This window comes from Nannospalax galili, unplaced genomic scaffold (genome assembly GCF_000622305.1).
Source record: "Nannospalax galili isolate Female #2095 unplaced genomic scaffold, S.galili_v1.0 scaffold829, whole genome shotgun sequence".
Taxonomy (NCBI): Eukaryota; Metazoa; Chordata; class Mammalia; order Rodentia; family Spalacidae; genus Nannospalax; species Nannospalax galili.
The window spans coordinates 4218069-4244542 of record NW_008360329.1 but is presented as its reverse complement, the minus strand read 5'-3'; the positions used below and the strand labels follow the sequence as shown (position 1 = coordinate 4244542).

Here is a 26474-nt window from a genome sequence, read left to right as displayed (position 1 = left end):
TGGGGATAGCCAGGTGTGGTGGCACACACTTTTAATCCCAGCACTCAGAGGCAGAGGTAGGCAGATACCCCTGAATTCAAAGTCCAGCCTGGTCTACGTAATAAGTTCTAGGCCAGCCAGAGCTACATAGTAAGGTTTTATCTCAAAAAAGAAAAAAAAAAAAAAAAAAAAAAAAAAAAGCTGGAGATATGGCTCAGTGGTTAAGAGTGCTTGCTGCTCTTGCAGAGGGATCAGAGTTTGGTTCACAGTATCCATATTGGGGGGCCCACAACCACCTGTGCCTCCAGTTCCAGGGGATCCAACACCCACTTCTGGCTTCTGTGGGTACCTGCACACACATATATGTAAATTCTTAAAGAAAAGAAGAATAGTTTAAAGAAAATTTTAAAACAAAAATAAGCTGATTACTGCTGAATGAGGAAGAGCTGATCTTCATAAAGGGAAGAACTCTAATAGGCTGACTAGACCTCAGTGGATGAACTTATACTGAGGGACGTCTGGGGATGCTAATTTGACTTGATAGGCTTTAACACAAATGACAAAATGCATAAATTCCAGTGGGGGGGTGGCTATGGGAAGGTGCCAGTGGGGAAAGGGGTATAAAGATTATTATGATGTTCTGTATGAAATACACAAAAATTCAATAAAAACATTTACAAGAAAAAAATGTACATAAGGAAGAGTCCTAAAGCAAGACAGGAAATCAAGGAATGGGAAGGTGCTTGAGGTCAGAGCTGTGCCCTTTTCCTCTGCCATTTCTGGCTGCTAATCTGCGTTATGACTGTTGGAAAGAGAAGCCAGAGAGGGTTTCCCCCGGCCAGTGACTTCTTAGCTGATAGTGCTGCCTAGGGCAGAGCTCCAGCATTGCTAGGAAGAAGATAAGGAAGTAAGTGAAAGGGTATAAAATAGAGGAAAGAATGGGAGTAAGGATTCGTGCTTTGGAACCTATTTATATCCAGTTTTCTGTCTCCCCCTATCCGTACTTTGTGATCATAAGTAAATCATTTACCTCTCAATACTTGAGTTCTCCCATCTGCAGTTGGGAATCATATGGTTTCAGCAGGAGTAGGGTTGCTGACATATGAAAGGCATATAAGATGGCACCTGGTATGTTGTCAGCCCCAAGTTTGCTGCTCACGAGGCAAAGGCTCACGAGACAAAGACAGAAAGGGCTTCTCATTTGTGTGCGCCACAGCAAGTAGCAACATCTTTCATAAGTAGCAACAGCTCAGTGCTGTACTATTTTTCCCCCATTGTCAATTGCTCTTTTTATTTCATATCTCCAAGGTCATGTGAAACAGTCTATTGCCCAGTGTAGGGAGTCAGGGAGCCTAGGAGGTAATTTAGATAATGTGAGGGAGTATAAAGATTGGCAGTCAGGCCATCCATGGATTGGGAACCCTTGCATGCATGAATATTTTCAGGTATCTCATTAGAGAACTGATTTCCAACCTTAGATGTTTGTTCTGACTTACACTGTGTGCTAAACCCAGATAGCTGCTCATTTCCAAAATGTATCTGTTCATGGCTTATGATACTTTAGGAAGCCTTGGCACTAAGAGAGGCCTTAGTTCCCACCCCCACTGCTCTACCTCGAGAAGAATAGCCTTCCACATACAGTAAAACTGACTGACATTAGTTCTTTCTTGGTTTTTTGGGGGGGTGTTGGTTTTGGTTTTGGATTTTGGCTTTTTTGAGACACTGTCACCCAGACTGGCTTTAAATTCACTATGTAGCCCAGGCTGGCTTTGAACTTATAGCAGGTCTCTTTCCTCAGCCTCCTGAGTGCTTGGATTATAGGTTTGAGCCACTGTACTTGGCTTGACCACAATTCTTTTCAGATTTTTTAAAGTATAATTAGTAATCTATTTTAATATTTTGCAGTTGATTTTAAACATTTTAAGTCACCTTGTCTCAATGAACATGTGTATGAGAAAAAAAATACGACTAAATAATTTAAAGTCAGACCCAAGAGAAATAAACTAGCAGAAACCTTCTATATTCTCAATTTCATATGTCTAGAGGTGAGCTGAATCCATTTATAACAGTGAGCCTGTAAAGGAATATATTTTTGTGGTCAGGGTCTTCATTGATCGAATTATTTTGCATGGGCTTGATTGATGTAGGCCAGGAGACAGTAGGCCAGGAATTCCCACATCCAAGCAGGCAAGGATTCTATCTCAGGAAGCTACTCTTCCAACCCTCCTACAGGGGGCTCTGTTGAATAGATTTCAGGATGTGGGAGAAGGAATAGCATGTATTGTGGGAAGAAGGATTCCTGTGGCTGGGAGCAAGTGTGGAAGTGAGCTGAGGGCATGGGATGGGGGTAAAGGAAGCTTGAGGGCTTTGGGGACAGCAGGGAAGTATGGGACTTTTGCCTACCCCTTCCTCTCCAGTACCTTCTCTCTTTCCCCTTCTTTCAGCAGCTGTTGACTATATCTGACCCAGGAAGTATAAAGAGTAGGTCTGAAGTCTCAGACAACATAGTAGAGATGCTCCTCCTACCTCTTGCTGTCACCACCTCCTACTCCTAGTCCCGCCTTGTCACAAACACTGGGCTTCCTCACTGGTTCACGGTATCAGTTACTGTTGTGTTGTTGTGATAATACCTGCCAGATACAACTTAAGGGAAGAAAGGTTTATTTTTGCTCACAGTTTCAGAGGATTTCAGTCCAACATGATGAGGAAAGCGTGGTGGAACAGCTCAGGTCATGGCAGCCAGAACATTTGCCAGAAGCTGTTCACATCACAGCAAATCAGGAGGAACAAGGCAGGAACCAGAGGAAGATATAACCTTCAAAGACCCACCCTAGAGGCCCATTTCTGCCAGCTAGGCCCCACCTCTTAAAGGTTCCACAGCCTCCTAAAACAACCAGCTGTGGACCAAGTCTTTAAAACACTTGGGGCCTATAGGAGACATTTCAGAGTCAAATCATGGCAGTTGTAGAGTGGAAGCTGAGAAGGAACATTCAGAAGTACTGGAAGAGAGTGAAGTAGCCCTTTCCTGGTCTCCCCATTTACTCCATCCCTTTGTAGGTTTGTGAGGCTAGGAGAGCCATGCAAAGAAGGCAAAGGTCCTCTTCTTTGGTTCCTTTTACTTCTCAGCTTCCTCAGCAACAGGATCCCCTCCCCAGACTGAAAGGTGTGTGTGTGTGTGTGTAGGTGTTTGTGTTTGTGGATGTTCATGTATTTGTGCATATGTGTATGTTTCTATATATGTACATGTATGTGTGTGCTTGTGTGGTCATGTATGTGGGTATGTGTGGATAGGAGATGTGTACAAGATGTGTACATGTGTGTTATTGTAGTGCAGTGGCAATTTGGGCTCCAGTAGAGAGGAGGTTGAGAAGCTGAAGATGGATGTGAGTACCAAAAGGTTTGAAATTATGAAGAGGAAGATACAAGAAAATTCTACCATTGGTCTAAAATGGTCTGCAGTTGAGAGACTAGTTTTGTATTTCTTGTATACACAATAGTTAAACCTTAGGTTCTGACTGAAGAGATCAGAAAGATGATGTAAGCCTTGAAGAATGATTCGAACTGCATAGGTGAGATAGGCATAGAGATCATGGTCCCTGTGGCAGTAACAGGTTAGTAGCATGAATTGAGAATTTGAGATTGAACCTCCTTTCCCCACATTCTTACATATCTCAGGTCCAGTGATGTAGCCTTGGCTGCTGTTCTCCTCTGGCCCTATTGTTCCCTACTTCATTAAGTGCTCTAGAGGTGTGGCTTTCATATGGCTCTGCCTTGGAGTTCCAGGGCCCAACCAAATAAGTATATTTTAAACCCTCAAGGATGTGTATTCCACAAAAAATAAAAACCCTTTAAAAGTCTTAAAGCCTCTTTGAATAGCTACTAATATGCTGATTTTCTAAGGCATCTTTTAAACTACTCCTTCCCACTCTGGTCATTACATACTTTCTAAAACAGACCTGAAAGGACAAGAGTTTACAAGTAAATAAATGAGCCTGGGAATCTCTAAGCCCTTACAGGAGACCAACAATTTAATCTCTCAGGGCTTATTTAGAAAGCTGTAAGATGGGTGTGGTGGTGCATGTCTTTAATCCCAGCACTCAGGAGGCAGAGGCAGGTGACTCTCTCTGAGATCAAGGCCAGCCTGGTCTACATAGCAAGTAGACCCTGTCACACTCACTCAATAAGCTATAGAACACAGGTCTATCCTCCTCTCCATCAAATCTCTATGTCTTACTTTCAGCAACATTTTGATATTCTTCCCAAATCTTGAGTTATTGATTCAGTTACTTGATTGTGTTCTTTTAAGCCATGACTTCTTCAGTGCAGCACTTTTCTTTTATACCCAACACATTCCTTTCTGATTTTTAAATCTGTAGGAAAAAATAATTAGTTACTGACAAAAATACAACCTCTTCACAACTGGAGAAATTAATATTCTTTCATAAGTTACCACATGTTGGGAGGGGACCAATTGTTATCCACCTGTGAGTGAAGACAGATGTCTGACAAACAGACTGATTAAAGAGCATACCCATCCCTTTCAGCCCTGTAAAATAGTACTGATACAACAGTGATGAAATCTGAATATTATTGAATATGCTTTATATTCTAGCTATTTTCACAGCTGAAGTCTAGCGGTAAATGGCCATAATAAAATGCCGCTACTTAGAATGAATGGTTTCAGGTCTGTTTTAGAAAGTATGTAATGATCAGAGTGGGAAGGTGTAGTTTAAAAAGATGCCTTAGAAGCCAGGTGTGGTGGCACACACCTTTAATCCCAGCAGTTGGGAGGCAGAGGCAGACGGATCTCTGTGAGTTCAAGGCCAGCCTGGTCTACATAGTGAGTTCCAGGACAGCTGGGGCTACAGGGAGACCCTGTCTCAAAAAGACCAAAAAAAAAAAAAAAAAGATGCCTTAGAAAATCAGCATATTAATAGCTATTCAAAGAGGCTTTAAGACCTTTAAGGAGTTTTTATTTTTCTCAGAATGCACATCCTTGAGGGTTTAAAATATGCTTGTTTGGTTGGGCCCTGAAACTCCAAGGTAGAGCCATATGTAAGCCATGCCTCTAGAGCACTTAATGAAGTAGGGAACAATAGGGCCAGAGAAGAACAGCAGTCAGGGCTACATCACTGGACCTGAGATATGTAAGAATGTGGGGAAAGGAGGTTCAATCTTAAAGCGAGGCGTGGTGGTACACGCCTTTGATCCCAGCACTCCAGAGGCAGGTGAATCTCTGTGAGTTTGAGGCCAGCCTGGTCTACATAGTGAGTGCCAGACCAGCCGGGCCTACAGGGAGACCCTGTCTCAAGAAGAACCCCCTCCAAAAAAAATAGACTGTGGGGATGTCGGAGGTTGAAGTTCAATCTCAAAAGTGGCGTGTCCAGGTCCACATGTCATCAGTGTGATCAACTCCCCCTGGGCAGCATGTGGTGAGCAAGTTCACTTCTGAGAAGTGTTCTTCTAGATTTCTGTCTTGAGCTTCTTGTTTCAAAACATTGAAAGAATACAAAAAAGGTGGGGAAGGGTGCTGGGGACATGGCTCAGAAGTTAAGAGCATGAATTTGGTTCTGAGCGCCAATGTTGGGCATCTCACAACTTCCTGTAACTCCAGCTCCAGGAGATCGGATGCCCTCTTCTGGATTCCATGGGCATCTTCACACATGCACAAATCCACATGAAGACACACACAATTCAAAATAAAATAAATCTTAAAGAAAAGGAAGAATACAGACCCTGTAGCAAGCAAACACAAGCTGTCTGCTGAGGTTCCTTGCAGGGCACGGATTATTGCCTATACAGTTGGTTCCTCATGTTCCTATAGAAGAATCGCGTGAGGAAGGGCATTTCAGAGTGAGTCACAGGCCGTACAGTACTGGAATCTGGATGCTCAAGTCCCACAGCAGGCTGAGTAACCCCTTACTAGTCCCTCCGCCTTTCTGGGCCTGAAACTTCCTCACCTGTAAAACAGAGCAGTTGAACTTGATGGGTCTCAAGTCTGTGCTTCTCAGACTTCAATGTGCATAGACATAACATGGACATCTTGTAAAGCTGTAGATTCTGACTCAGTAGGCATAGACTATGGCCTGGGGTTTGTCTCTCTGTCGAGGTCCTGGGTGATGTTACTGCTGGTAGTCCACAGACCACACATTTAGTTCTGCCTAATCCCTATGCACAAGCTTCTATTAATTGACACTTCGATGACTTTGCAGGAAAGACAGGAAGATTTCACCAAAAATGCCTACCATGGAATTAACAGTCTTCATTCTTCATAATCATCTTCATCAGAGACCCTTTAAGTGCCTAATTATTCATGACAGTTTCACATGCTTTCCTGAAAGCACTAAATAGATTTGGTCCCTGCCTTAACAGACTTGACAACCTAAGACAAAGAAATATGTACAGAGGTAGTAATAAATACGAAGGCAATAGTAAAAACTGAATGATAAATGTTCATTCAGACATAGACCAAATTAAAATAAAATGGGTATGTATTTAGATGGGCCTTAGAATACTTATTTTCATGTAGCTTTTGTTCCTGTTAAAACCTGGGAAACTAAGTTATATTTTTGACATAAAAACAAGATTTCTTCTGGATAGAAGCTGGGAATAGGAAGGTCAATTTCTGAAGCTGCTTTTGTTGTTGATTGATTGGTTCTGGCCTCACTGACTTTGAAAAAAATATTTTTTCATCTCTACAAGCCTAATGTGGTCCATGTGCAGATGCCTTGGTTTGACTTGGTGTCACAATCCTGAGTGTGTCTACACAGGTTCATTAAACTATTCTCAGTGCTTCCTACCCAAGGCTTTGACCTCTCAGTCACCCTTACACTATCCCTGGGAAGCAGAATAGGGAGGGCTGGATGTTGCTATGGATGAATCATAGGGTAGTTGGTGATGGAGAGGATGAAACCAGTGTCCAAAGCCTCACGGTCATTAACTTGCAGAGGAAGACTGCGGTCTTGTTCTTTTTCTTCTGCGACACTTGGCATCTGCTGATTAGTGTAAGGACTCAGCTGCATTGGTGGAGGAAGAGGTCAGAGAAGTAACCATTGCCATAATTTTCTCCCAACAGCAGAGCTGCTTCTATTCTGGGAGCCAGGCCAACAACCTGCTGGAGACTGTGTTCAAGTACCCACAGTGACAAGCCAGTTCATTATAACCATGTCACTGATTAGCAGAGTGATACTAAGATGGCTCCATTTATTGGTTTATCCAAACTCAGCAGGAACTGAAAGAATTATCACAGGTTTAAGAAAACCTGTTATCTACAGTCTCTGAATAAAGTATTTGTTAGTAGTGAGATTAGAGCCTTTGTTTATACCTTCTTGATTCATGTGAGCACATATAATATTTAGTGGTGACTATACATGCTCAAGGATACAGCAATGCAAGAAGACCACATATGTCATGCCCTCAGCATATGGCCACATATGTGAGGAGTCACTGTGGAATCTGATACATGGGTTTAAAACTTGACTTCACTACTCATTTGCTACCTTAGTTCCTCCTTCTTGGCATCTAGCTACACTACCTGCAGAAGCAAAGTAATGATAACATGCATCCCATGGAGTGCTTGTGAGCACTGTGTGAGATGCTGATGGGAGGAATGTGCATCATAAAATAGCAAGGCCTCAGGCTGATCATTGTCAGCAGTCATAAGAAAGCAGGTGGGCATGACAGCTCCTGAAATCATTCGTCTCAGAAAAAAGAGAGACCATACATTTGGTATTTTTCTATTGCTTCACGTGCAAGTCTTTTGTACAAGAGGTTGCATCTAGATAAATAAAATGTTTATGAGGAATAAAGCTGCTGTGAAGACAAAGCTCCGTTAATTAAGATCGGCCTCATCTTTCATTCTGTAATGTCACGTGCAGCTGTTGTTTTCCTTTTTTATATATAAAATTAACTGTAACATGTGAAGGCAGTCTGCAAATACTAAAGAAGATACAAAGCCATGAATAATTATCAAATCAGGAAGCTAAAATTTAAAAAGCCACAAATGGCACTATTATATATTTTACAATAATTTCTCATACTAAATCCATGGGCATATGGAGTTTTGCAGGAAGAAGTTGAGGTCACTGCACATCCAGCTGCCCTTGACAGGCAAATGAGAATGGAGGTAGATATTTGGAACTTGGTCTCAGGCTGCTCTTTGCAGACAGAGAAGGGAAGGGAAGGCTGAAGCCTACACCCTATAAGATACAAGGCCTGCAGATTAAGGGCTTGAGACAATTGGTTGAAATTCAAGAAACTCCAATGAACTATTTAAAGTAGAGCCAACTCTGGGAAAGAGCCCTGGGGAAGGCCTTGACTTCACAAACCTGTTCACATGCACCATCAGACAGGGTATTGCTGCTTCTGTGTGGATGGGGATTCAGCCATCTTGGCTTCAGTATAACAGTGGTTAATCCTGCTGGTTTTTCTCCAAATTTGTTGTGTACATGAACCTGGTATCATTAAAATGAAGATTGAAATTCTGTGTCTGGGACCTGCATTTCTAACAAGCTCCTGGCATTGCTAAGGCTGATGGTTCTACGACTATATTTTGTTCGCTTTTGTTTTTATTTTTGTTTGGTTTCAGTTTTGTTTTTTGAGACAGGGTCTGCCTGTAGTCTCAGCTAGCCTAGAACTCATTATGGAGACCAGGTTGGCCTTGATCTCGTAGACATTCACCTGCCTCTGCCTCCTGAGTAGTGGGACTAAAGGCACATGCCACCATGCCCAGCTCAAGAACCATATTTTGAATAGGAAACATTTAAACCCCTTTCCCCCCAAACATCCCTTTCTCTGACTGTCACCTCCCACCTTTCTGTTCCCTCTACTTATGTCTTCCATACTCATCATCCCCATCTGTTGATCCTCCTCAGCCTCACTGTCTGTCACTCCATCTAGTTTTCCTTTTCTGCTTACTCTGTTTACATTGCATGCTGGCTCATAATCACTCCTTCGAGTTCACCCTCAAGTCTTTGCTTCTTTCTCACTTTTCTTTTTATACTCATCTGGCCAAACTCTAACCCTACAAAACCCAACCCCCTCCTACTCCACGCCCTCACATCCCCTGGTGGAAGGGCAGAAGGAGCCTACAGCATAGTGGTAGCGGATCTCATACTCAGCTAGCTCAGTGGCCCCTCTGCTCCTCTTTCCCTTGTCAGTTCACTTCCTCCCCTCTCCCACGTTACTGCCTGCTAGCCTCTTTGTCACAGATTCAATCCAAGTACTGTCTAGACTCATGTTTTGGGAGCTTGTTCACCAGTTGAGATACTATTTTAGGAGGTTGTGGAGTCATGAAGGGGTTGGACCTGGCAGGAAGAAATAGGACACTGTGGGTTGACCTTCAAAGGTTCTAGCTTAGACCTTGGTCCTGGTTTAGCTCTCTGCTTCCTCCTGATCCCTCAGTATGAACAACCACTCCACCTCATGTTCCCACCATGAATGACCCTCTCCACCATGTCTTTCCCACCATGATGAACTGAAATCCCTCTGAAACCTTCATTGAGTTGTTTCTGTCAGGTAACTCATAGAACTCTCAAATATCAAATACTTCCTTCTCCAGCCTTTTACCAGCTGATAGCCTGGCTTCTGATTTTCCACTTTGCATCATGACTTAGAAATGAACTGCTTTCCTGGCCTCTTCTACATCTGTCAGATGTCTGCATGTTCCCACAGAAGTACTGAATGTGTTCTGGCTCCATATGAGGCACTCTTACCATGAGCACATGACCTGCTTCCTCTACCACCTTCAGGTATCTCTCAACCATGTTCTTTCAGTTAAGTCTGTCCTAACTCCCCCACTTAGCATCCTATCCACCCCTGGCAGCTCTTAACCCTTTGATTTCTTTTTTGATTGTTTTTGTTTGGTTGGTTTTTGTTTTGTTTTGTTTTGTGGGGGGGTTTGGTCTTATTTTTGAGACCGTCTCCCTGTAGCCCCAGCTGGCCTGAACTCACTATGTAGACCAGGCTGGCCTTGAACTCACAGAGATCCACCTGCCTCTGCCTCCCAGATGCTGAGATTAAAGGCACATGCCACCATACCTGGCAACCCTTTGATTTCTTTAGTGAACATTGTGGCTATTCTGACAAGTGGGGAGCTTGGCTTCCCGGCCACTACCAAGCTCTATGAGGGCAGTAAATGTCTGTTTGGGTCAGTATTAAAGCCCCAGCTACAATAGTGGCTACCACATGGAGATGCTTAAGGTATTTTAATACTTATTAGAGTGGGAGATGGGATTAGATTACAACAGAATCAGAAAAAAAGGTCAATTAGGAAAACTCGCAGCTATGTATTTTAAAATCGCCTCTGGTCCTTTGTGAATAGGTAGGGCTAAGGAAGGTCCCTGCTTTGGGACTTGTTTGGACCTAAAAATGCTGAATTTAATAGAAACTATTGAGCCTACCAGACCCTCTGAAGATTCGGAAAGAAAAATGACCAACATCAAATTCCACCCAAAAATTCCTGTCCCTTATCTCATTAAAGGGACTCAGGGAGTTCACTAGTTTAAGTCAGGATTTAATCTAGCAATGTTGTTCTGGACTTGGGAGCATTTTTTTATCCTCTCTTGGGACACTAACAAAGCGCTACAACTAGTTAACATTTAGTGATTACACAGGCTCAATATGCCTAGCTTGTTGTAATTTTAGGAAAGTAGATTTTGCCCTGGCCTCTGACTCCCAGTGCTCCTCCCATCATGAAAACAATTGCCTGGCTTTAAGGTGGTAACAAAATATCCTGAGTCACAAAAATGGAAGGTCTTGCATTAAGAATGTGTTCTGAGGCTGGAGAGATGGTTCTGCAGTTAAGAGCACTGCCTGTTCTTGCAGAGGACTTAGGTTCAATTCCCAGCACCCACAGGGTGGCTAACAACTATCTATAAGTTCAGTTCCAGGAGATCCAGTGCCCTCTTCTGACCTCTGCAGGCTTTGCACGACATAGGTGCATTCACATACATGGAGACAATACACTCATACACATATAATAAAAGTAATAAAAAAACATAAAAAATAATGTGTCTGCCAGCCATTCTCAATGACATGAAGTTAGGTGTTTAGTCCAGTGAAGGTGGAGAGGAAAACCAATAAATATATTAGAAGTTGTAGCACTATTTGTTTTTAGTTTACTCTGGAGAGTTTTGCACTTTGTTGCATCTTACTGTGCCTTATTCATTACATCTCAAGATAGTAAGCAAGCTTTGATCTGGCAGGAAACAGGATGTTGTAGGTTTTAAATAAGATGGATCACATCACATGGGACCAAGAATACAATAGTGCTTGATGACAGTAGTGCTTGATATCTGCAGCTCCTTCCTCGCCTCTCTATCTGCCCTCTTTGAGGGTTCCTTTCATATTGCCATCTTTCCATGTAAAATGGATGTTAGAATGGGAGTATTGTTGTGTTTGATTAAGTCTGCACTTATTTTAGACTAGCAATTCTCAACTTGAAGGTGATTTTGCCTCACGGGGAACATTGTCAAAGACTGGAGATATTTTCTTTTAACTTTTAAAATAATTTATTGAGAATTTCATACATGAAAATAAGGTGTTTTGATCAAATCCATACCCACTCCCTCACCTCCAGCTTCTCCCATATCTCCCTATCACTTTTCCTGAACAACTTCGTGTATTCTTTCTTTTTTCTTTTTTTTTTTTTTAATGAGGCTTTTTGCTACTCTAACATTACCCCCTCTGAAGAAGTAACCCTAAAGTCTTTTGGGGATTAGATAAGAGCTCCCACCACATTTTTGGCCTTTGGAAGAGAGTATGTTGCTAAGAGGCCCAAGGACATTTTGACTTTTAGCCAAGAAACTGGCTACTTTTCTTTGGGGTCTTTTTACCCTAACTGCTTAGCCAGTTACTACCTCCTCTTCTTATCACACCATCCTCTGAAGGGGTTACCCAAATTGCCGATAGGGAATTGGGACACACACCACTCTGGCTTCTTCCATGCTGAACAGGGACACAGAGTGGGGCAATTGGGTTACCCCTTCAGTGGGTCTACCTAAAAGACTCCCAAATTGCATAACTCTTAACTGTACTGAGAAAAGAAAGTCCTTGACTGGTGCCTAGGAGATGTGAAGGAGAAGTAAAGGCAAGAGTAGTTAGTATTACAAGAACCAGAAAAAAGTCAGAACAGGGCAAATTTCAAATGTCCATATGAGAGTCCATTGGAATTTCTTGATGAGAGCTTCCAAAAGCATCCCTCCATTGGATTTCTCCTCATTTTTCTTTTGTCTGCCAGGCTGGACTCGAGAGTGATGGACTCAGGATTTGTTTTCAGGCACTCTGATAGCTGTTGAAGTAGCTAGAATCAGTATCAGTACCCTCTCAAAGGCTTCTAGATAGGGGGAGAAAACAAATTTAGCCATCATTTTAGGACAGGTGGGCACTACAGTATTGCAGACCAAGGTTTGAAGTCTTACATCTGAGAAGCACTTTCTTCTTAGAAACAAAATCATCAATGAGAAATAATTGTCTAAATAACATTTTATATGGACTTAAGTCTAATGTCTGGGAAGTGTAATCCCTTGAACAGAAATATACTGATCACTTCTTTGGTTATACTTTCCTTTTGGGTGTTTAAGACCATACAGTTGGCCCAAATAAACCAGTTTATTTTTACTCTAAAGGTCATTTGAGGATCTGTTCCGCAGGGGTCACATAGGCTTGGGAGGAGCCCCTGGCTCCTTTCTTTTACCAGTTCTGCCTATGTGAAGATCAGTCAAAGGTTCTGCTTGACCATAGCTGGCTTTACTTGGAAGCATGGAGGAAATGTTTCCTCTGTATTGACCCTCCTCTTTGTAGTCTGGACACTGGTTCAAGTCCATCTGGTAGGGTCTCCATGGCCTCCCTGACAAGAGGACAGGTGACTCACCATAGTTACAGGACATTTCGAGATATGCTCCATAGGTCCCTGAAACTTAGTTGACCTTGGAGGGCAGGGAGCAAAAACTGTCCTTTAAGTCCCTTTGAACAGATTAGTATAGTCCTTAAAGTCCAAGAATATTGTTCCACCAAAGACTGGAAATATTTTTGATTGTCACAAATTGGGCAGAAGTTGCTAGTCCTCTCAGAACAAAAAGTCCTCTAGCATCAGTGCCAGCAGGACAGAAATTGAAAATTTCTGTTTGAGTATAAATTTTACACTGGTATATATAGTTTATTCCTTCATTGGACTCCAAATGAAGAAAGATTGTTGAGAAGAACGTGGCAGACCATAGACTTAAGTGGGTTAAGAGATTATAATAAGTTGTAATATCCAATTGCTAGCTACCAAGAACTACCTGTCTTTATAAGCACACTTAGTTTTCAGCTTAAAGAGAAGTACTTTATAAGGTATTCATTTCTATATTAGTTATTTAGCTTCTTTATAAAAAACAAGTGGGGACTGGGTAGATGAATCAGTGGGTAAAAATGCCTGCCATGCAAACATAAGGACCTGAAGTTTAGATCCCAAACACTCATGTAAAATCTAGGTACAATGATACATATCTATAACCATGGCCCTGGGGAGCAGAGGCAAGAGGATCCCAGCATGTTGTTACCTAGACAGTCTAGCTGAATCAGGAAGCTCCAGGTTCAATGAGAGACCCTTTCTCAAAAAGTAAGTGGTAGGTGATAAAGACACCCAGTGTCAACCTCTGGCTTCCACATGTTCATACACAAGTGAGCACATCTGCACACCATGTTAACTGGTTTGTAAAAACAAAAATAATATGACAGAGGCTTGGAGAACTTAGGATGGAGGTGAAGATGATACGAGATCACAGGTGGGAGGTGCCATGACAGGATCACTGCCATGTCAGGCAGGGAGCTTGAGTTTTACTGCATGAGCTGTGCAGGAAAGAAAATGATCCATCTAAGGGGAAGGGCTCTTTCTGCATTGTGTTCACAGGCTACGGCATTAAGTGCAATTCTGTATTTATTTGGAACATGGTCTCCTAAACCAGGCCTCATTGCCTTTGTCTTTGCATGTGCCTTGGCCACAGTTTGAAGGTTTACCAGGGAGTGCTTATTCAACATGTTGAACAGGGCTTTCAATTACACCAAAAGCATTTCACCACTGTTACTCCTCTAGTTTTTAATAAATTTGTACTTGAACAATTTCATCGTGTATGTAATGTGTTCTGATCGTGCTCCCCTCCACCTTCTTGTACCTCCCTCCTGCCCTGGCTAGCCCTACTTCTTCCCTACAAAACTCTTCTATATTCATTAGGTTTTGTTTATTTTGTATACCACTGAGTTTAACCTGTGCTGTCTGCGTGACCATAGATTTGGAAGTATCTATTAGAGCCTAGTGGGTTCACCAGTGGATGCAGAACTGGATACTCTCCCCGTCTCCCAGAATCTATTAGTTGCTAATAGTTCAGCAGTAAGTAGTAGGGCCCCATTTGTAGCCCTCCCTGATCCATAGTTGTATATTGGGCTGTCTCGTATTGTGTAGCCCCAGTGGCTGTGAGTTCATAATCACCATGGCTGTGTCATGCTTAGAAGATGGCATTTTGCAGCCGTTCTCTCTGTCTTCCAGCTCTGCATTCATCCTCCCCCTCTTCCATGATGATTGCTGAGTGTTAAAGGGGTAGCATAAATGTCTTGTTGAGGGCTGAACCCTCAGGTGTCACTTATTCTCAGCATTTTGTGCAGCTGTGAGTCTCTGCTTTCACTTCCATTCACTGTAAAGAGAGGCTTCCCTGATTAGGGCTCAGAGTAACCTTTGTGGGTATAAACATAGATATTTAGAAGGTGTTTTAATGCTATGTCAATTAGCTAAACAGCAGTAGTAGATTCTCCCTAAGGCCTAAGACCTCCTTAGTCATGGGTTTTTGTGTCTGGGTTTACAGTACCAAGCATGAGTTCCCTTTTGTGGAGCAGGCCTCGGATACAATCAGAGAGTGATTGGTTATCCCCATAACAATCATCCCATCATTGTATTAGTGGGCACATCTTGCAGATTAGTATTGTAGTTCATAGAGTTCACAGGTGGGTCAGAATGTTCATGCCTTTACTCCCCCAGCAACTTGCATAGCACCATCTAACACTATAAAAGTTAGCCAGCAAGGACAAAGCTTCCAATACAGTCATAGCTCAATTTCTCTATGTATTGCATATGAAGTGTATGGTGTCTTCAGCCATAGGGGCTTATCCACTAGTTCTGGTGTACAAATGAGTAATGACAAGAGCTTGTATTGTTTTGGGGGCTTTTGGGACCTCCTTGACCAACAACCCCTATGGAAGTATCCCACATCACTGGAGTTTTTGTTTAGTGACCCATTGTGTTTAGGACCAGTTAAATTAATTATCTAGTTTTGGGGGTATGTGCCTTCAAACTCTCTTTTATGTTTTTCTTTAATTGGTTTATAAGATAGTAGTTTTCCATGTAGCTTTTTCATACACCTTCATTTTGGTTAACCTACCTCTCCTGTCCCCTCATCTCTTCCACTCCTATCCCCTCCATGATTCTGTCCCCAGTATCTCTCTCTCTCTCTCCACATTCATTTTACCTCTGTGCTACTCTTTCCTTAAGATGACCCTACTACCACTGTCCTATTTCTAGTCTCTTGGTTTCTGGAGGTACTCCAAGTTAAACATACAAAGCTAAAGAATCAAGGCTAGGCTCCACATATGACAAAGAACATGCAGTACTTGTCTTTCCAGGCCTTAGTTACCTTGCTCAGTATAATTTTTTTCAATCCCATCTATTTACCTGTGAATGTCATCATTTAATTTTTCTTTATAACTGAATTAATTATATTGTGTATATGTACCACATTTTCATCGTGCATTCACCAGTTGATAGGCATCTAGGCTGATTCCATTTCCTTGCCTTTGTGAATAGAACTGCAATGAACATGCGTCTCTCAAGTCGGATATAAATTCCTTTGGGTATATGTCCAGGTGTGTTATGACTGGGCCATATGGCAGTTCTGCTTTTAGTCTCTGAGGAAACTTCAGACTGATTTCCAAAGTGACAATACTAGTTTGTACTTGACATAATGTTGGCTATAGGTTTATGTTGAAGTATGTATGTACCCTGCATCCCTAGTCTCTCCATGACTTTTTTTTGGGGGGGGGTCTTTTTGAGATAGGTTCTACCTGTAGTCCCAGCTGACCTAGAACTCACTATGTAGACCAGCCTGGCTTTGAACTCACAGAAATCCACCTGCTTCTGTCTCCTGAGTTCTGGGATTAATTTCCATGACTTTTATTATGAAGGAATGTTGGGTTTTGTCAAAGGTCTTTTCTACATCTAATAATTTGTGTAATTTCTGTCTTTGAGTTCATCTGAGTGATGAGTTACATTTATTGATACACATATACATTGATATACATATTGTTGATTACATATTGATTACAATTGATATACATATGCCGAACCATCCCTGTAGTCTAGAATGAAGCCAACTTGATCATGATGAATGATCTTTTTGATGTGATGTTGAATTCAGTTTGCAAAAGTTTTATTGAGAATTTTTGTATCTATATTCATCAGTGAGATCAGTCTAGAATTTTCTCTCATGTCATGCTTTGTATGGTTTTTAGTATCCAAGTAATACCGGCTTCCTAAAGAGTTTGGAAGCAATAGTTGTGAACTTGATAAACTTGGGAAAAGGAAGCCTCAGTTGAGGAACTATCTCCATCAGATTGACCTATGGCCGTATCTGTGGAGCATTTTCTTGATTGCTAAATGTTGGGGGAGGGGCTGGGCCCACTGTGAACAGAGCAACTCCTGGGCAGGTGGGCCTGAGCTGTATAAGAAAGGAAGCTGAGCAGAAGCAGGGGAAGCAAGCCAGCAAGCAGCTTTCCTCTATCCATTCTGCTTCAAGTTCCTGCCTGGAGTTCCTGACTTGCCTTCTTCCCTTGATGATGGACTGTTACCTGTAAGCCAAATAAACAGCTTTTCTCTTCCAAGTTCCTTTTGGTCTTGGTGTTTATCACAGCAACAGAAACCAAACAGGGAGCAGAAGAATTCTTTCCTTTTCTGTCTTACACAACAATCTGCATAGTAATGGTGCTAATTCTTCTATGAATGTCTGTTATATGTTCCTGGTCTTTTTTTTTTTTTTTCCAGTCACAAGACATTACTGCTTGAATCTCATTGTTGGTTTTAGATCTGCTTAAATTTTTTCATCTTTGTTTATTTTTGGTGGTTCATATGTATCTAGAATATCCATTTATTTTAGATTTTCTAATTTATTGGCATATACATTTTTATAGCACATTCTTGTTGTCTCTGAATTTTATTTGGTACCTGTTGTAATATCTCCCTCTTCATCTCTAATTTTATTAATTTGGGTGTTCTCTCTCTTTTAGTTAATTTAACTAAGGGCTTGTCAGTCTTGTTTATCTTTTTAAACACCCAACTTTTCATTTCATTTGTTCTTTATATTGTTTTTGTTTGTTTCTATTTCATTAATTTCTACCTGATCTTAATTATTCCTTCCCATCTGCTGCTTTGGGTTTGGTTTGTTCTTGTTTTTCTGAAGCCTAAGGTGCCTCATCATGTTATTCGAGACCTCAAATTTTGTGATGGAGGCAGTTAGTGCTGCAGACTTTTCTCTTAGGACTGCTTCCATTGTAGCCTATAGATTTTGGAATTCATTTCATATTCAATTCTATGACTTTTTACTTCCTTCTTGATTTCCTCAGTGACCCAGTCATCACTCAGTACTGCTGTTTAGTCTCCATGAGTTTGTGTATTTTCTGTAGTTTCTCTGGCTGTAAATATCTAGCTTTATTCCATTGTGGTCAAATAGAATACAGGAAGTTATTTCAATATTCCTATATTTGTTAAGGCTTGCTTTGTGTCCTAGAATGTGATCTGTTTTAGAAAAAGTTCCACAGCCTGCTGAGAAGAATGTATATTCTTCAGTGTTTGGGCAGCACATTCTGTAGCTGTTTGGGTCCATTTGATTTATGACTTCATTTAACTCCACTGTTTCTCTTTATTTTTTGCTGGATGACCTATCTATTGGTGAGAGTGAGGTATTGAATTCCCACATAATTGCTGTATTGGGATTAATTTGTAACTTTACATCTAGTAGTGTTTGTTTTATGAAATTGTGTGCACCTGTGTTTGGTGTTTATATTTCTGATGAGACCTGGGCATGTGGTGCAAAGTTTGTGTCTTCCACTGTGTGTTTTTAGCCCACTGGGCCAGAGCCTGGGAATGGGCAGTGGGCTAGGTGGTTTGGAGGAGATGGAGGAGGATGAGGTAGGTTAAAATTGGGGAGAAGGGGAGGCTAGTCTCTGCCAGTGTGGTGGGTGGGCCAGCTACAGAGGGCTCCTGGGACTGGGAAGTGGTGGAGGGTCTGCCCTTCTAGGTCTGTGCCAGACTGGGCTTTGTGTATCAGGTCTGCTGGAGAGAGCTCCCAGAGCACTTCTCCATTTTTGAATGGGCAGCATTCCCAAGTACTTACTTCTGATGCAATGTTTGGGACTTGAGATTTCCCTTCCAGCTTTTTTAATGATAGGTTTTCTGGCTGGTATGGAAACCTTCCAGAACCCTCAGTGTCACTGAGCTGTGACCCAGAGTAGTTCAGGTTGGAAATTTCCTTGCAGATGGCTGAGAGGAGTTCCCATGGCCTTGCATTGCTGCAAGCCAGCCAGGCAAATATGATGTAGCAATCTCTTGCCTCTGCTGCTGTGTAACTTTCTCTCACCATCTACTGTACTTTTCTCTTGGCATTCTAGGGCTCTTAGCCCACATGAGCAGGGATTTCGGGTAGGACAGGGTTGGAAGCCCTTGTCTTGCTGACCCTCAGGGAATCGGACGAAGGCAGCTCCTCACGCCTTTATTACTTTATTGATTTATTTCTTTCTAAGGAACAGTTTCTTCTTTCCCTTTTAAGGCTTACCAAAACAAATAAATTGAAAGTATGACGAGTGGCACTGCTCTGCCTTAGCGGCTGTGTCTTCCAGAACAGCTCAGTTCACCCTTGTGTCTTTCCCCCAGTATCCACACTTTTCATTTCCATGCAGCATATTTTAAGAATGTCTGCTTAAGTACCATCATCCTATAAAAGCTGAATTTTATATTAGAGATTGAATTTCTCAAATTTGAATCACACCTCCCCTTGCAGAGAGGGATCTTTATAAGTGATAAAAATTTATTTTTAAGCATAAGGAACCATGTTAAAATACAGTGTCTTTCAAGATGAAAGCATAAAATGCCATGACCAGATCCATGCTAACAGTTTCTACCTGGTGCTGTGCTCTTTCACTGCCTCTTCTTTTTTCTGATAAGGCTGTCATCTCTTGAGATACACAGATGTTTTTGTTTGAGTCCGTGATACCTTGCCCATCTCACAGTCACCTCTGAGGTCTCTGGTTATGGCAGTGATAACTCAAGCTTACTATAGGGATCTGTGAAAACAGGTGAAAGGTGGCAATGAATACAAACAAAGGATGGTAGCTGGGCAGGGTGGCTCACATGTTTAGTCCCAACCCTTGGGAGGTCGAGGCAGGCAGCTCTCTGAGATCAAGGCCAGCCTGATCTACAGAGTGAGTTCTAGGCCAGTCAGGGCCACAGGGAGACCCTGTCTCAAAAAAAATCATAGACATAATTAATGACTATATGTATTTGAGCCACATGTTTAAGATACTATATAGAGGTCTATGAGTATTTTAAGAGCAAATTTTCATTTTTACCTTTTAATGTTCTTTTCTATAGTATTAAAATACTAAAGTTTAAACAGTTATTTCTCAGTTGCTTTCTTTGCTGCATAATACTTAAATAAATAGAATAATAATAATTTTATTCTTACTTTTTACAGTTATGGTCTTGTACAGAATTTTGAAACATTTTCCTTTGTGGTTCCTTTCTAGAACATAGAGTCCCTTTCTGATATAAGCAGTGGGGCACAGCTTTGGAGCTGGGAAAAGGTACTTTCAAGGTAATTTATTTACCTACATTATTCTCTCTAATATTGACCCTCAGGGAATCTGACCCAGGAAGCTCCTCGATGTGTGAGCTCACTGTTTTTTAAAATATCTTATTTATTATTCTTATTTTAGGAGTATTGCTTGCATATAGGTAGGTATACCCATGTTATGCAGTACACATAGAGGTCAGAAGAGGGCATTGGAGCTCCTGGAACTGGAGTTATGGACAGTTGTTAGCTGCCGTGTGGATGTTGGGAATTGAACCCAAGTCCTCTGCAAGAACAGCCAGTACTCTTAACCACAGAGCTATCTCTCCAGCCCCAAGCTTACTTCATGTTGCCCTCTCTACCATTGCTTTATTGTTTATTATTTAAGTTTGCTTCTAGCCTAACTTTGCATATAGATGTCAGTTGTTTACTTAGGGACCTTGAGTTGTGGGTCTGTAGAAACACAGCTTCAAGGCATGAGCTCATCCCATTTTGAACGTAACACGGTGAGTGCTCTGCCACAGAAACTGCTAGTCAGTTTTGTGTTGCTGTAACACAGCTGAGAGAGTTTAAAGAGAGGAGGATTTGTTTTGGCTCATAGTTTTAGTTTTCAGTGCAGAATCAGCCAGCTACATTGTTTTAGGGCCCAAAGTGAGGCAAAATATTTTGACCAAAGGAGTTGGGGGCAGCAAGGCTGCAACCTTCTGGCAGTCAAGAAGCAGAGGTAGAAAAGAAGAGTGTAGGGACTAGGTATACCTTCAGAGGCACGCCCCCAGTAGCATACTTCCTTTACTTATACCCACCTCCCAATAGCCCATTCAACATGAAATCATCACTGGGTTAATCCATTGGTGGAATTTGAGCCCTTGTAATTCAGTCACCTCTCCAAAGCTCCACCAGCTGTTGACCAAGCTCTCAGCACATGAGCCTTCAAGGAATATTTCCCACCCAAACCACAGTAGAGACCAAGACACCAGTAAGCACATGATACTTCTCTCTGGTCAATGACAGGCTTAACCAGGCTCTGATTTTCCAGACCTCTGTGAAGCTTAGCAAGTCCTATTCTCCCCCTCAGTCTTTGAGAACAGAATGCTGACCAACACACAGCCTTTTGAGCCTGGTGGAAAGATGAATAGAATGCACGGCATTCCCCACCCATCTCCATTATCAAAAATAGAAGGCTGCATTTACTGTCATCATTATTAGTGCTGATTGCAGGTATATCAGAAATTCCTTAATGACATATACCAGGCTGTTAACAGAATCAAATCCAGAATTAAATCATTGAGCCTGAGCAAATGACAAGTTAACACAAAGACATTCTATATTTGACTTTAGCAATTAGATTACTACAAGATTATCACGCCTTTAAATAAATCTTGAATTTTGAAGTGTCAAGTCTGTCCCATTTAAAAGATTTAGAAATCTCAAGTGCCCTGGCCTGTCTGACCTGTATCCATTCCATACCATTATCCAGTTCCTCTGCGTTCACAGACGAAGGGGTCCATCTGGTCTGTATTTTTCCAATCTCTTCATAGAGTGAAGCTGGTAAAATAGGCCACTGTCTTTTAATTAAATCTTTCCTCTCACTTGTTGAGAAATTCAGAGTTAACTCTTTGCTCTTAGATCAGCTGGGAGCTATTTCAGGGTCACTTTCATTTCCCCAATCAGGCTTGGGTCCTTCCAAACATAACTGCAGATCCTGGAAAATAGCCTGCCTTTTATTAGTTAACTGAGGCTAAAGAATTAGTGCATTAAGATCTTTGATCATCCATACTCCACAAAAGCCTTCCACTGATCTCCCAACATTTGACAAGAATCGCAATTCAGGGATTAAACATTGTTTCTCTAATGCATTCTGTTTCCAGGAGAGCAGTTAGCCTTGCACATTTTAGTGGTAGCCTAAAGAGCAGAACATTTTCTAGTCAAGGGGATCATTAAGATTTAACTGAGGAATCTATGCATTTTGGAATAGGCATCAGATGCCTCTGTAGTATATTCACAGGCTCCTCAGTGTTTATCAAGCACTCTGTTCCTTTTGTGTACATAGCTGACTGTTAGACTGTTAGGCTTTTACTCTTGAGATATTTTTCTCATTCTTTGAAAATTTGTGTGAATTTGCAGTTTGCTCTCTACTGTACTAAATTCCTGTCCCTAGTGATCTGTTAATCCTTATTTATGTGTCCCAAGTAGCTCTCCAAATTACTAGGGATACAGTGAAATTGTCTTTCCCCTCCTCACTCCCTCCTCCTCTGCTTGCAACTGATTGCTCTGCCTGGAATCAATACTTCAATTAATGGCATCCCATGTGGACGCATTTACTCAAGCTAGAAATTTCTTCTCTGATGTTGCCTCTTCTTCATCCACACCAGATTCTGGACTGGAGGTAATATGCAAAAGTTTCAGGAGCAAGGACTTGGCACTTAGTGAGGTCACATGTTTGTTGTCACTAATGTTCATTGCATTAGTATCTTTGACCTTCCTCTCCTCTACCTTCACCCATCAGTGGTTTGGCACTGGTCCTCATCACCTCTGCACAGGTCAGGCCTGAAGTTGACTACTGTTGCTCTCTTCCAACACTCTTCCCCATTGCGAACCCGCTCATGATTTCCCACACAGTGACTTCTGTGCTTTTGTAAGCAACCCAGACATCTTTACATCACCCCTGTGACCCAGCTCTGGGTGTTTCTCCAGTGTACCTTCCCCTACTTTTTTGGGAGTTATTTCTTGGGGTGTTCCACTACACCAGGCCTCTTTGTATGCCCTTTTTTATGCATAGTTTTTACTTCTGAGAATGCTCTGGCCCCTTTCTTAATTCTAGTCCTTCAAGACCCTTCTCAATTTCTGTCTCCACAAGAAGCTCTTCCTGATCCTCCTGGTATAGTGGGGCTCCTTACAATTCCTCAGTTGTATCTCTCATAACATTCTGTTTCAATTATACATATATATCCTTTTTTTCTATAGATGCTGAACTTAAAAGGAAGGTTCTAATCTTACCTTGTACCTTCACCATCCAATAACTGCCTGGCACATTCTAATGTCTTCAAATTAAAATATCTGACACCATAATAAAGAAAGAGTATTTGTGAAAAGAAATTGATCTCAAGCTGTGCTTTTTCTATGCCTACACATAAGCATTTTGTTTTTTACTTAACAATAGTGCTTTGCTTTCTATTCTTGACTTCAGTATCCATTTGTTGAGGAAGCACCACCCAAACCTCTCTAAAGTTTCTTCACACTTCTGCTGGTATCAATGCTCAAGTAATGGCTGCATCCTTTCTGAACTTGGAATTGGGTACCATTCCATCTGGGAAGCAGAGTCAGCCAGTGTCTTCACCAGCTCTGTTGATGATGTTAGCCACTTTTGTGATGTTTTAATTTGAGATCAACATTTAAAATTGCCCACAACCCATTATCAGGTTTCTAACATGCATATGCTTTGAAATTGTGTTTCACATGTCCAAGGTTGCTCTTTCATGTCACCTGAACACTGAGAAGACAGAATTAGTATTGTCCAGGGAGGCATGGGCTCGCGATCCAAAGCAGCACTGTTTCATGAGAGGGCACAGTTAACACAGTAATAAACCACATCTTTGATGAGCTAGGGGGAAATAATAGGATTCATTTTTAATTCAGACTAATTGTAGGCAAGAGTCCAGGCTTTCTGGAGTGCCTTTGTAGTCAAAGGTTACTGCAGGGTACATCAGAACTTCTAACAACTGACTGCTTCCACTGTGAAAATGTGCTTTGGTTGGGAGGTGATGGCAGAGCTGGGGAAATGATGGCAGCTTTTGTCTCAAGTTTGGTCTTTGGTTCACAACCATGAGGTTAATTTCAGTGTAAGCTGTTAGCTTTACTTTTAAAAGCAATCAATTTTAATAACAACCTGTTTGTGCCCTGATAAGCATCCAAGAGCAGCAAGAAAGGATTGGCCCAGAAAGTAAATAAGTAAATCTTGACTATCTCTGGGCCAGCAGTCAACAAAATACTTTGCAATCAATCTCATTAATCTTTTATTTTTGGCTCTCTTCCCCTATACTTATTATATTCTAAATTATAAGAACAATATGCCTATTCACTGCAGATAGTTGGAAAATTTTGAAGAAAAAGTCTCTTGGTGAGTCCATTACCCAGAGAGTACCATTATTACCAATGCGGTGGACATGAGCCTTACAGAGTTTCTAATACTTTTTAAAAATCTCATGGTAAAAAGCATTCACAAACACAGGAGAATTTCACAGTGATCCCTCAGATACACACAAGGTGATTCATAGTAATACAAGTTTTGCCTCGGTGGTTTTATCCATCCCCCTTTTCCCTTACCTTTCCCCTTCTGAAGCATCAACTACATTTAAAGAAAAAAGAAGAATGATGGTATTCTGAGGGCAGCAGATTGCAATTTGCTGTCCGATTCATGCTGTCACTCTTATTAGGAAGCAAGGACAGCTTCACACTTAGAGCTATATTGCGCCTGAAGATACACGCAAGGAGCTCAGGTCTGTCGCATTCTAGATGAGTATTGATTTTTCTTCTTAAATCAATGTTTCCCCAGAGCATACTTTTATTTATTCATAAAGCTGAGACGATGTCTGACAGGAGTTACAGCAGTGTAAATCTGTGGTGCGGGCTCAATAAGAAGAGCTTTTGTAAGACTCAGAAATCAGTGAGCTAATGCCAGAGTACAACCTTGTAAGTCTGGAGACGTGTACAACTGCAGTTCCAAATGTAAAAGAAAAGTGCAGCATGGGGTTAACTTCCACTCCTCTGTTTTCTGAGCTACTTTGCAAATAGATTCCAGTGTAATGGGACTAAAATCAGACCCTGAATCTGCCAGATGCACAACTGGTTCTTGGAACCACAAGTTGGATAGAAGCAAAGCACCAGCCATGATCTCTTATTGACACTGAATCTGTCAGCTCACTTGCAAAGGCCCTGTCACCTGTTTCCTCTAAGTTGTCTGGCAGTGCAGGGAGCTCCAGAGATGGGCTTTGCTGTCCAGGAGACAATCAACACAAGTGCGTGCATTTTGGAATACTTCCATGTATTGAATTGTTTTTTATAATATATAGCAGTTCTTGTGTGGCTAGATCATATAAATCCTGTGTGATTATAAAAGTTGCTGCCTTTTGCTGATAAATATGTAGTGTTAGGTATAGCTATACCTTAAAAAGTACTTACCAAGTGAGATTTTGCTATTTAATTTATTGAAGAAAATGTGTACCAGATTTTTCCCTCTACCTGAACTGATTTTTTTTCTAGTGGCTTAAAAATACATCTAATGACTAGAAAACCATGATGTAGACTTTTAAGCATCTAGTTTTCTATTCGCTCTCTAATCTTAGCATAGTAAAGCTAGGTGAGTCGGATGTCCTAGACACTGGCTTTGTTATCTGCTTCTGACCCTGTGTAGCATAAGGCATGTTCCTGAACTTCTCTGGGATTAAGGTCATATTGTTGTTTTGATTGCTCATTTAAAGACAAGTACATGATAGTATGTGAAATTGGCAAATACAACCTATTTTCCATAATCTTCATACATCTTTTCCACTTAAAAGTAACTTATAAGGGGCCAAAGCAATGGCTCAGCAGTTAAGAGCACTGGCTGCCCTTGCAGAGGACCCAGGTTTGTTCCCAGAACCCACATGGTGGCTAACAACCATCTATAACTCCAGTTCCAGGAGATCCAATGCCCTCTTTTGGCCTCCACGGACATTGCATGTATGGGTGCACTTGTGTACATGCAGGCAAAACATTCATACACATAAAATATAAATAAATGGATTTTTTAAGTAACTTGTCAATTATTTTTAAAGAGGAATGAGAGCAAAGAGGTAGATAAATGAGAATTATTCCCTCATGAACAAGGTTTCTTTCAAATTTAAAAATCTGTGACTTTCTATTTTTAAAAAAGATTTCCATGCTTAGCTCAGCTACCTGCATCCCCAGTTCCCCTAGAAACTGCAACCAGGAGGACACAGCATGAGTCTGGAGACTGGGATCTTCAGTACCTGTCCCAAGAACAGCCAGATATTCTATGAGGCCTGGAGCTCCAAGAGGCTTCAGTCCCTTCCCTGAGGTTTAGGTAAAGTCTGAGGTACTGTTCTTTTGACACTCACCTCTTTCCTCTCCACTCGTAGTAATAAGGAGCCTCTTCAGAGGAAGGTCTAGGAACCAGAGGGGAGAGGGTTTAAACACCAGTCATGACAGTAGCTGTTCGCTGTGTGTCACATTGGTTTTCCTGTGCCTTAGCCCTGGGCACTGAGATAACCAGATAGCTGGCGAGTGTGCTAGAGTTGTCCACATTAAGCTCCAAGAACACTGCTATTCGTTGCAGTGAATAGACATCTTACTTGACAAATAATGAGAAGGCTCTCAGAGCTGATTTTTGGAGGTCTGAGCCTGATGTGTCTGCCTTGGTGGGGAGGCAAGTTGCCAGGGGAGGCACTCCAGGGGACCTGTATGAAAAAGAAATGGGAAGCTGTTAGGAATCTCACTGTTGTGGTAAGGACTATTTGTTGTTTCCTACACAGCTTTAGCTAAGTCTTATTCTCAATACAATCTACCTTATATTATTTAATACTGCCCATCTCTTGTCTTTTTAGGTTAATTATACACTTCTCTAGAGAGTGA

General features: G+C 41.5%; 1 protein-coding gene across 5 annotated transcripts in view; it reads left to right on the top strand.

The window, feature by feature from the left end:
- Positions 1–26474, top strand: part of Pag1 (phosphoprotein membrane anchor with glycosphingolipid microdomains 1) — a 153255-nt gene that overhangs the window by 40618 nt on the left and 86163 nt on the right. For 2 of the 5 annotated variants that reach the window (XM_029560164.1, XM_029560165.1), the window contains exon 2: positions 19801–19868. The exons of the other annotated variants lie outside the window; for them this stretch is intronic. The gene's annotated coding sequence lies outside the window, so the exon portion shown is untranslated. The remainder of the gene's footprint in view (positions 1–19800; positions 19869–26474) is intronic. 5 annotated transcript variants of the gene reach the window in all.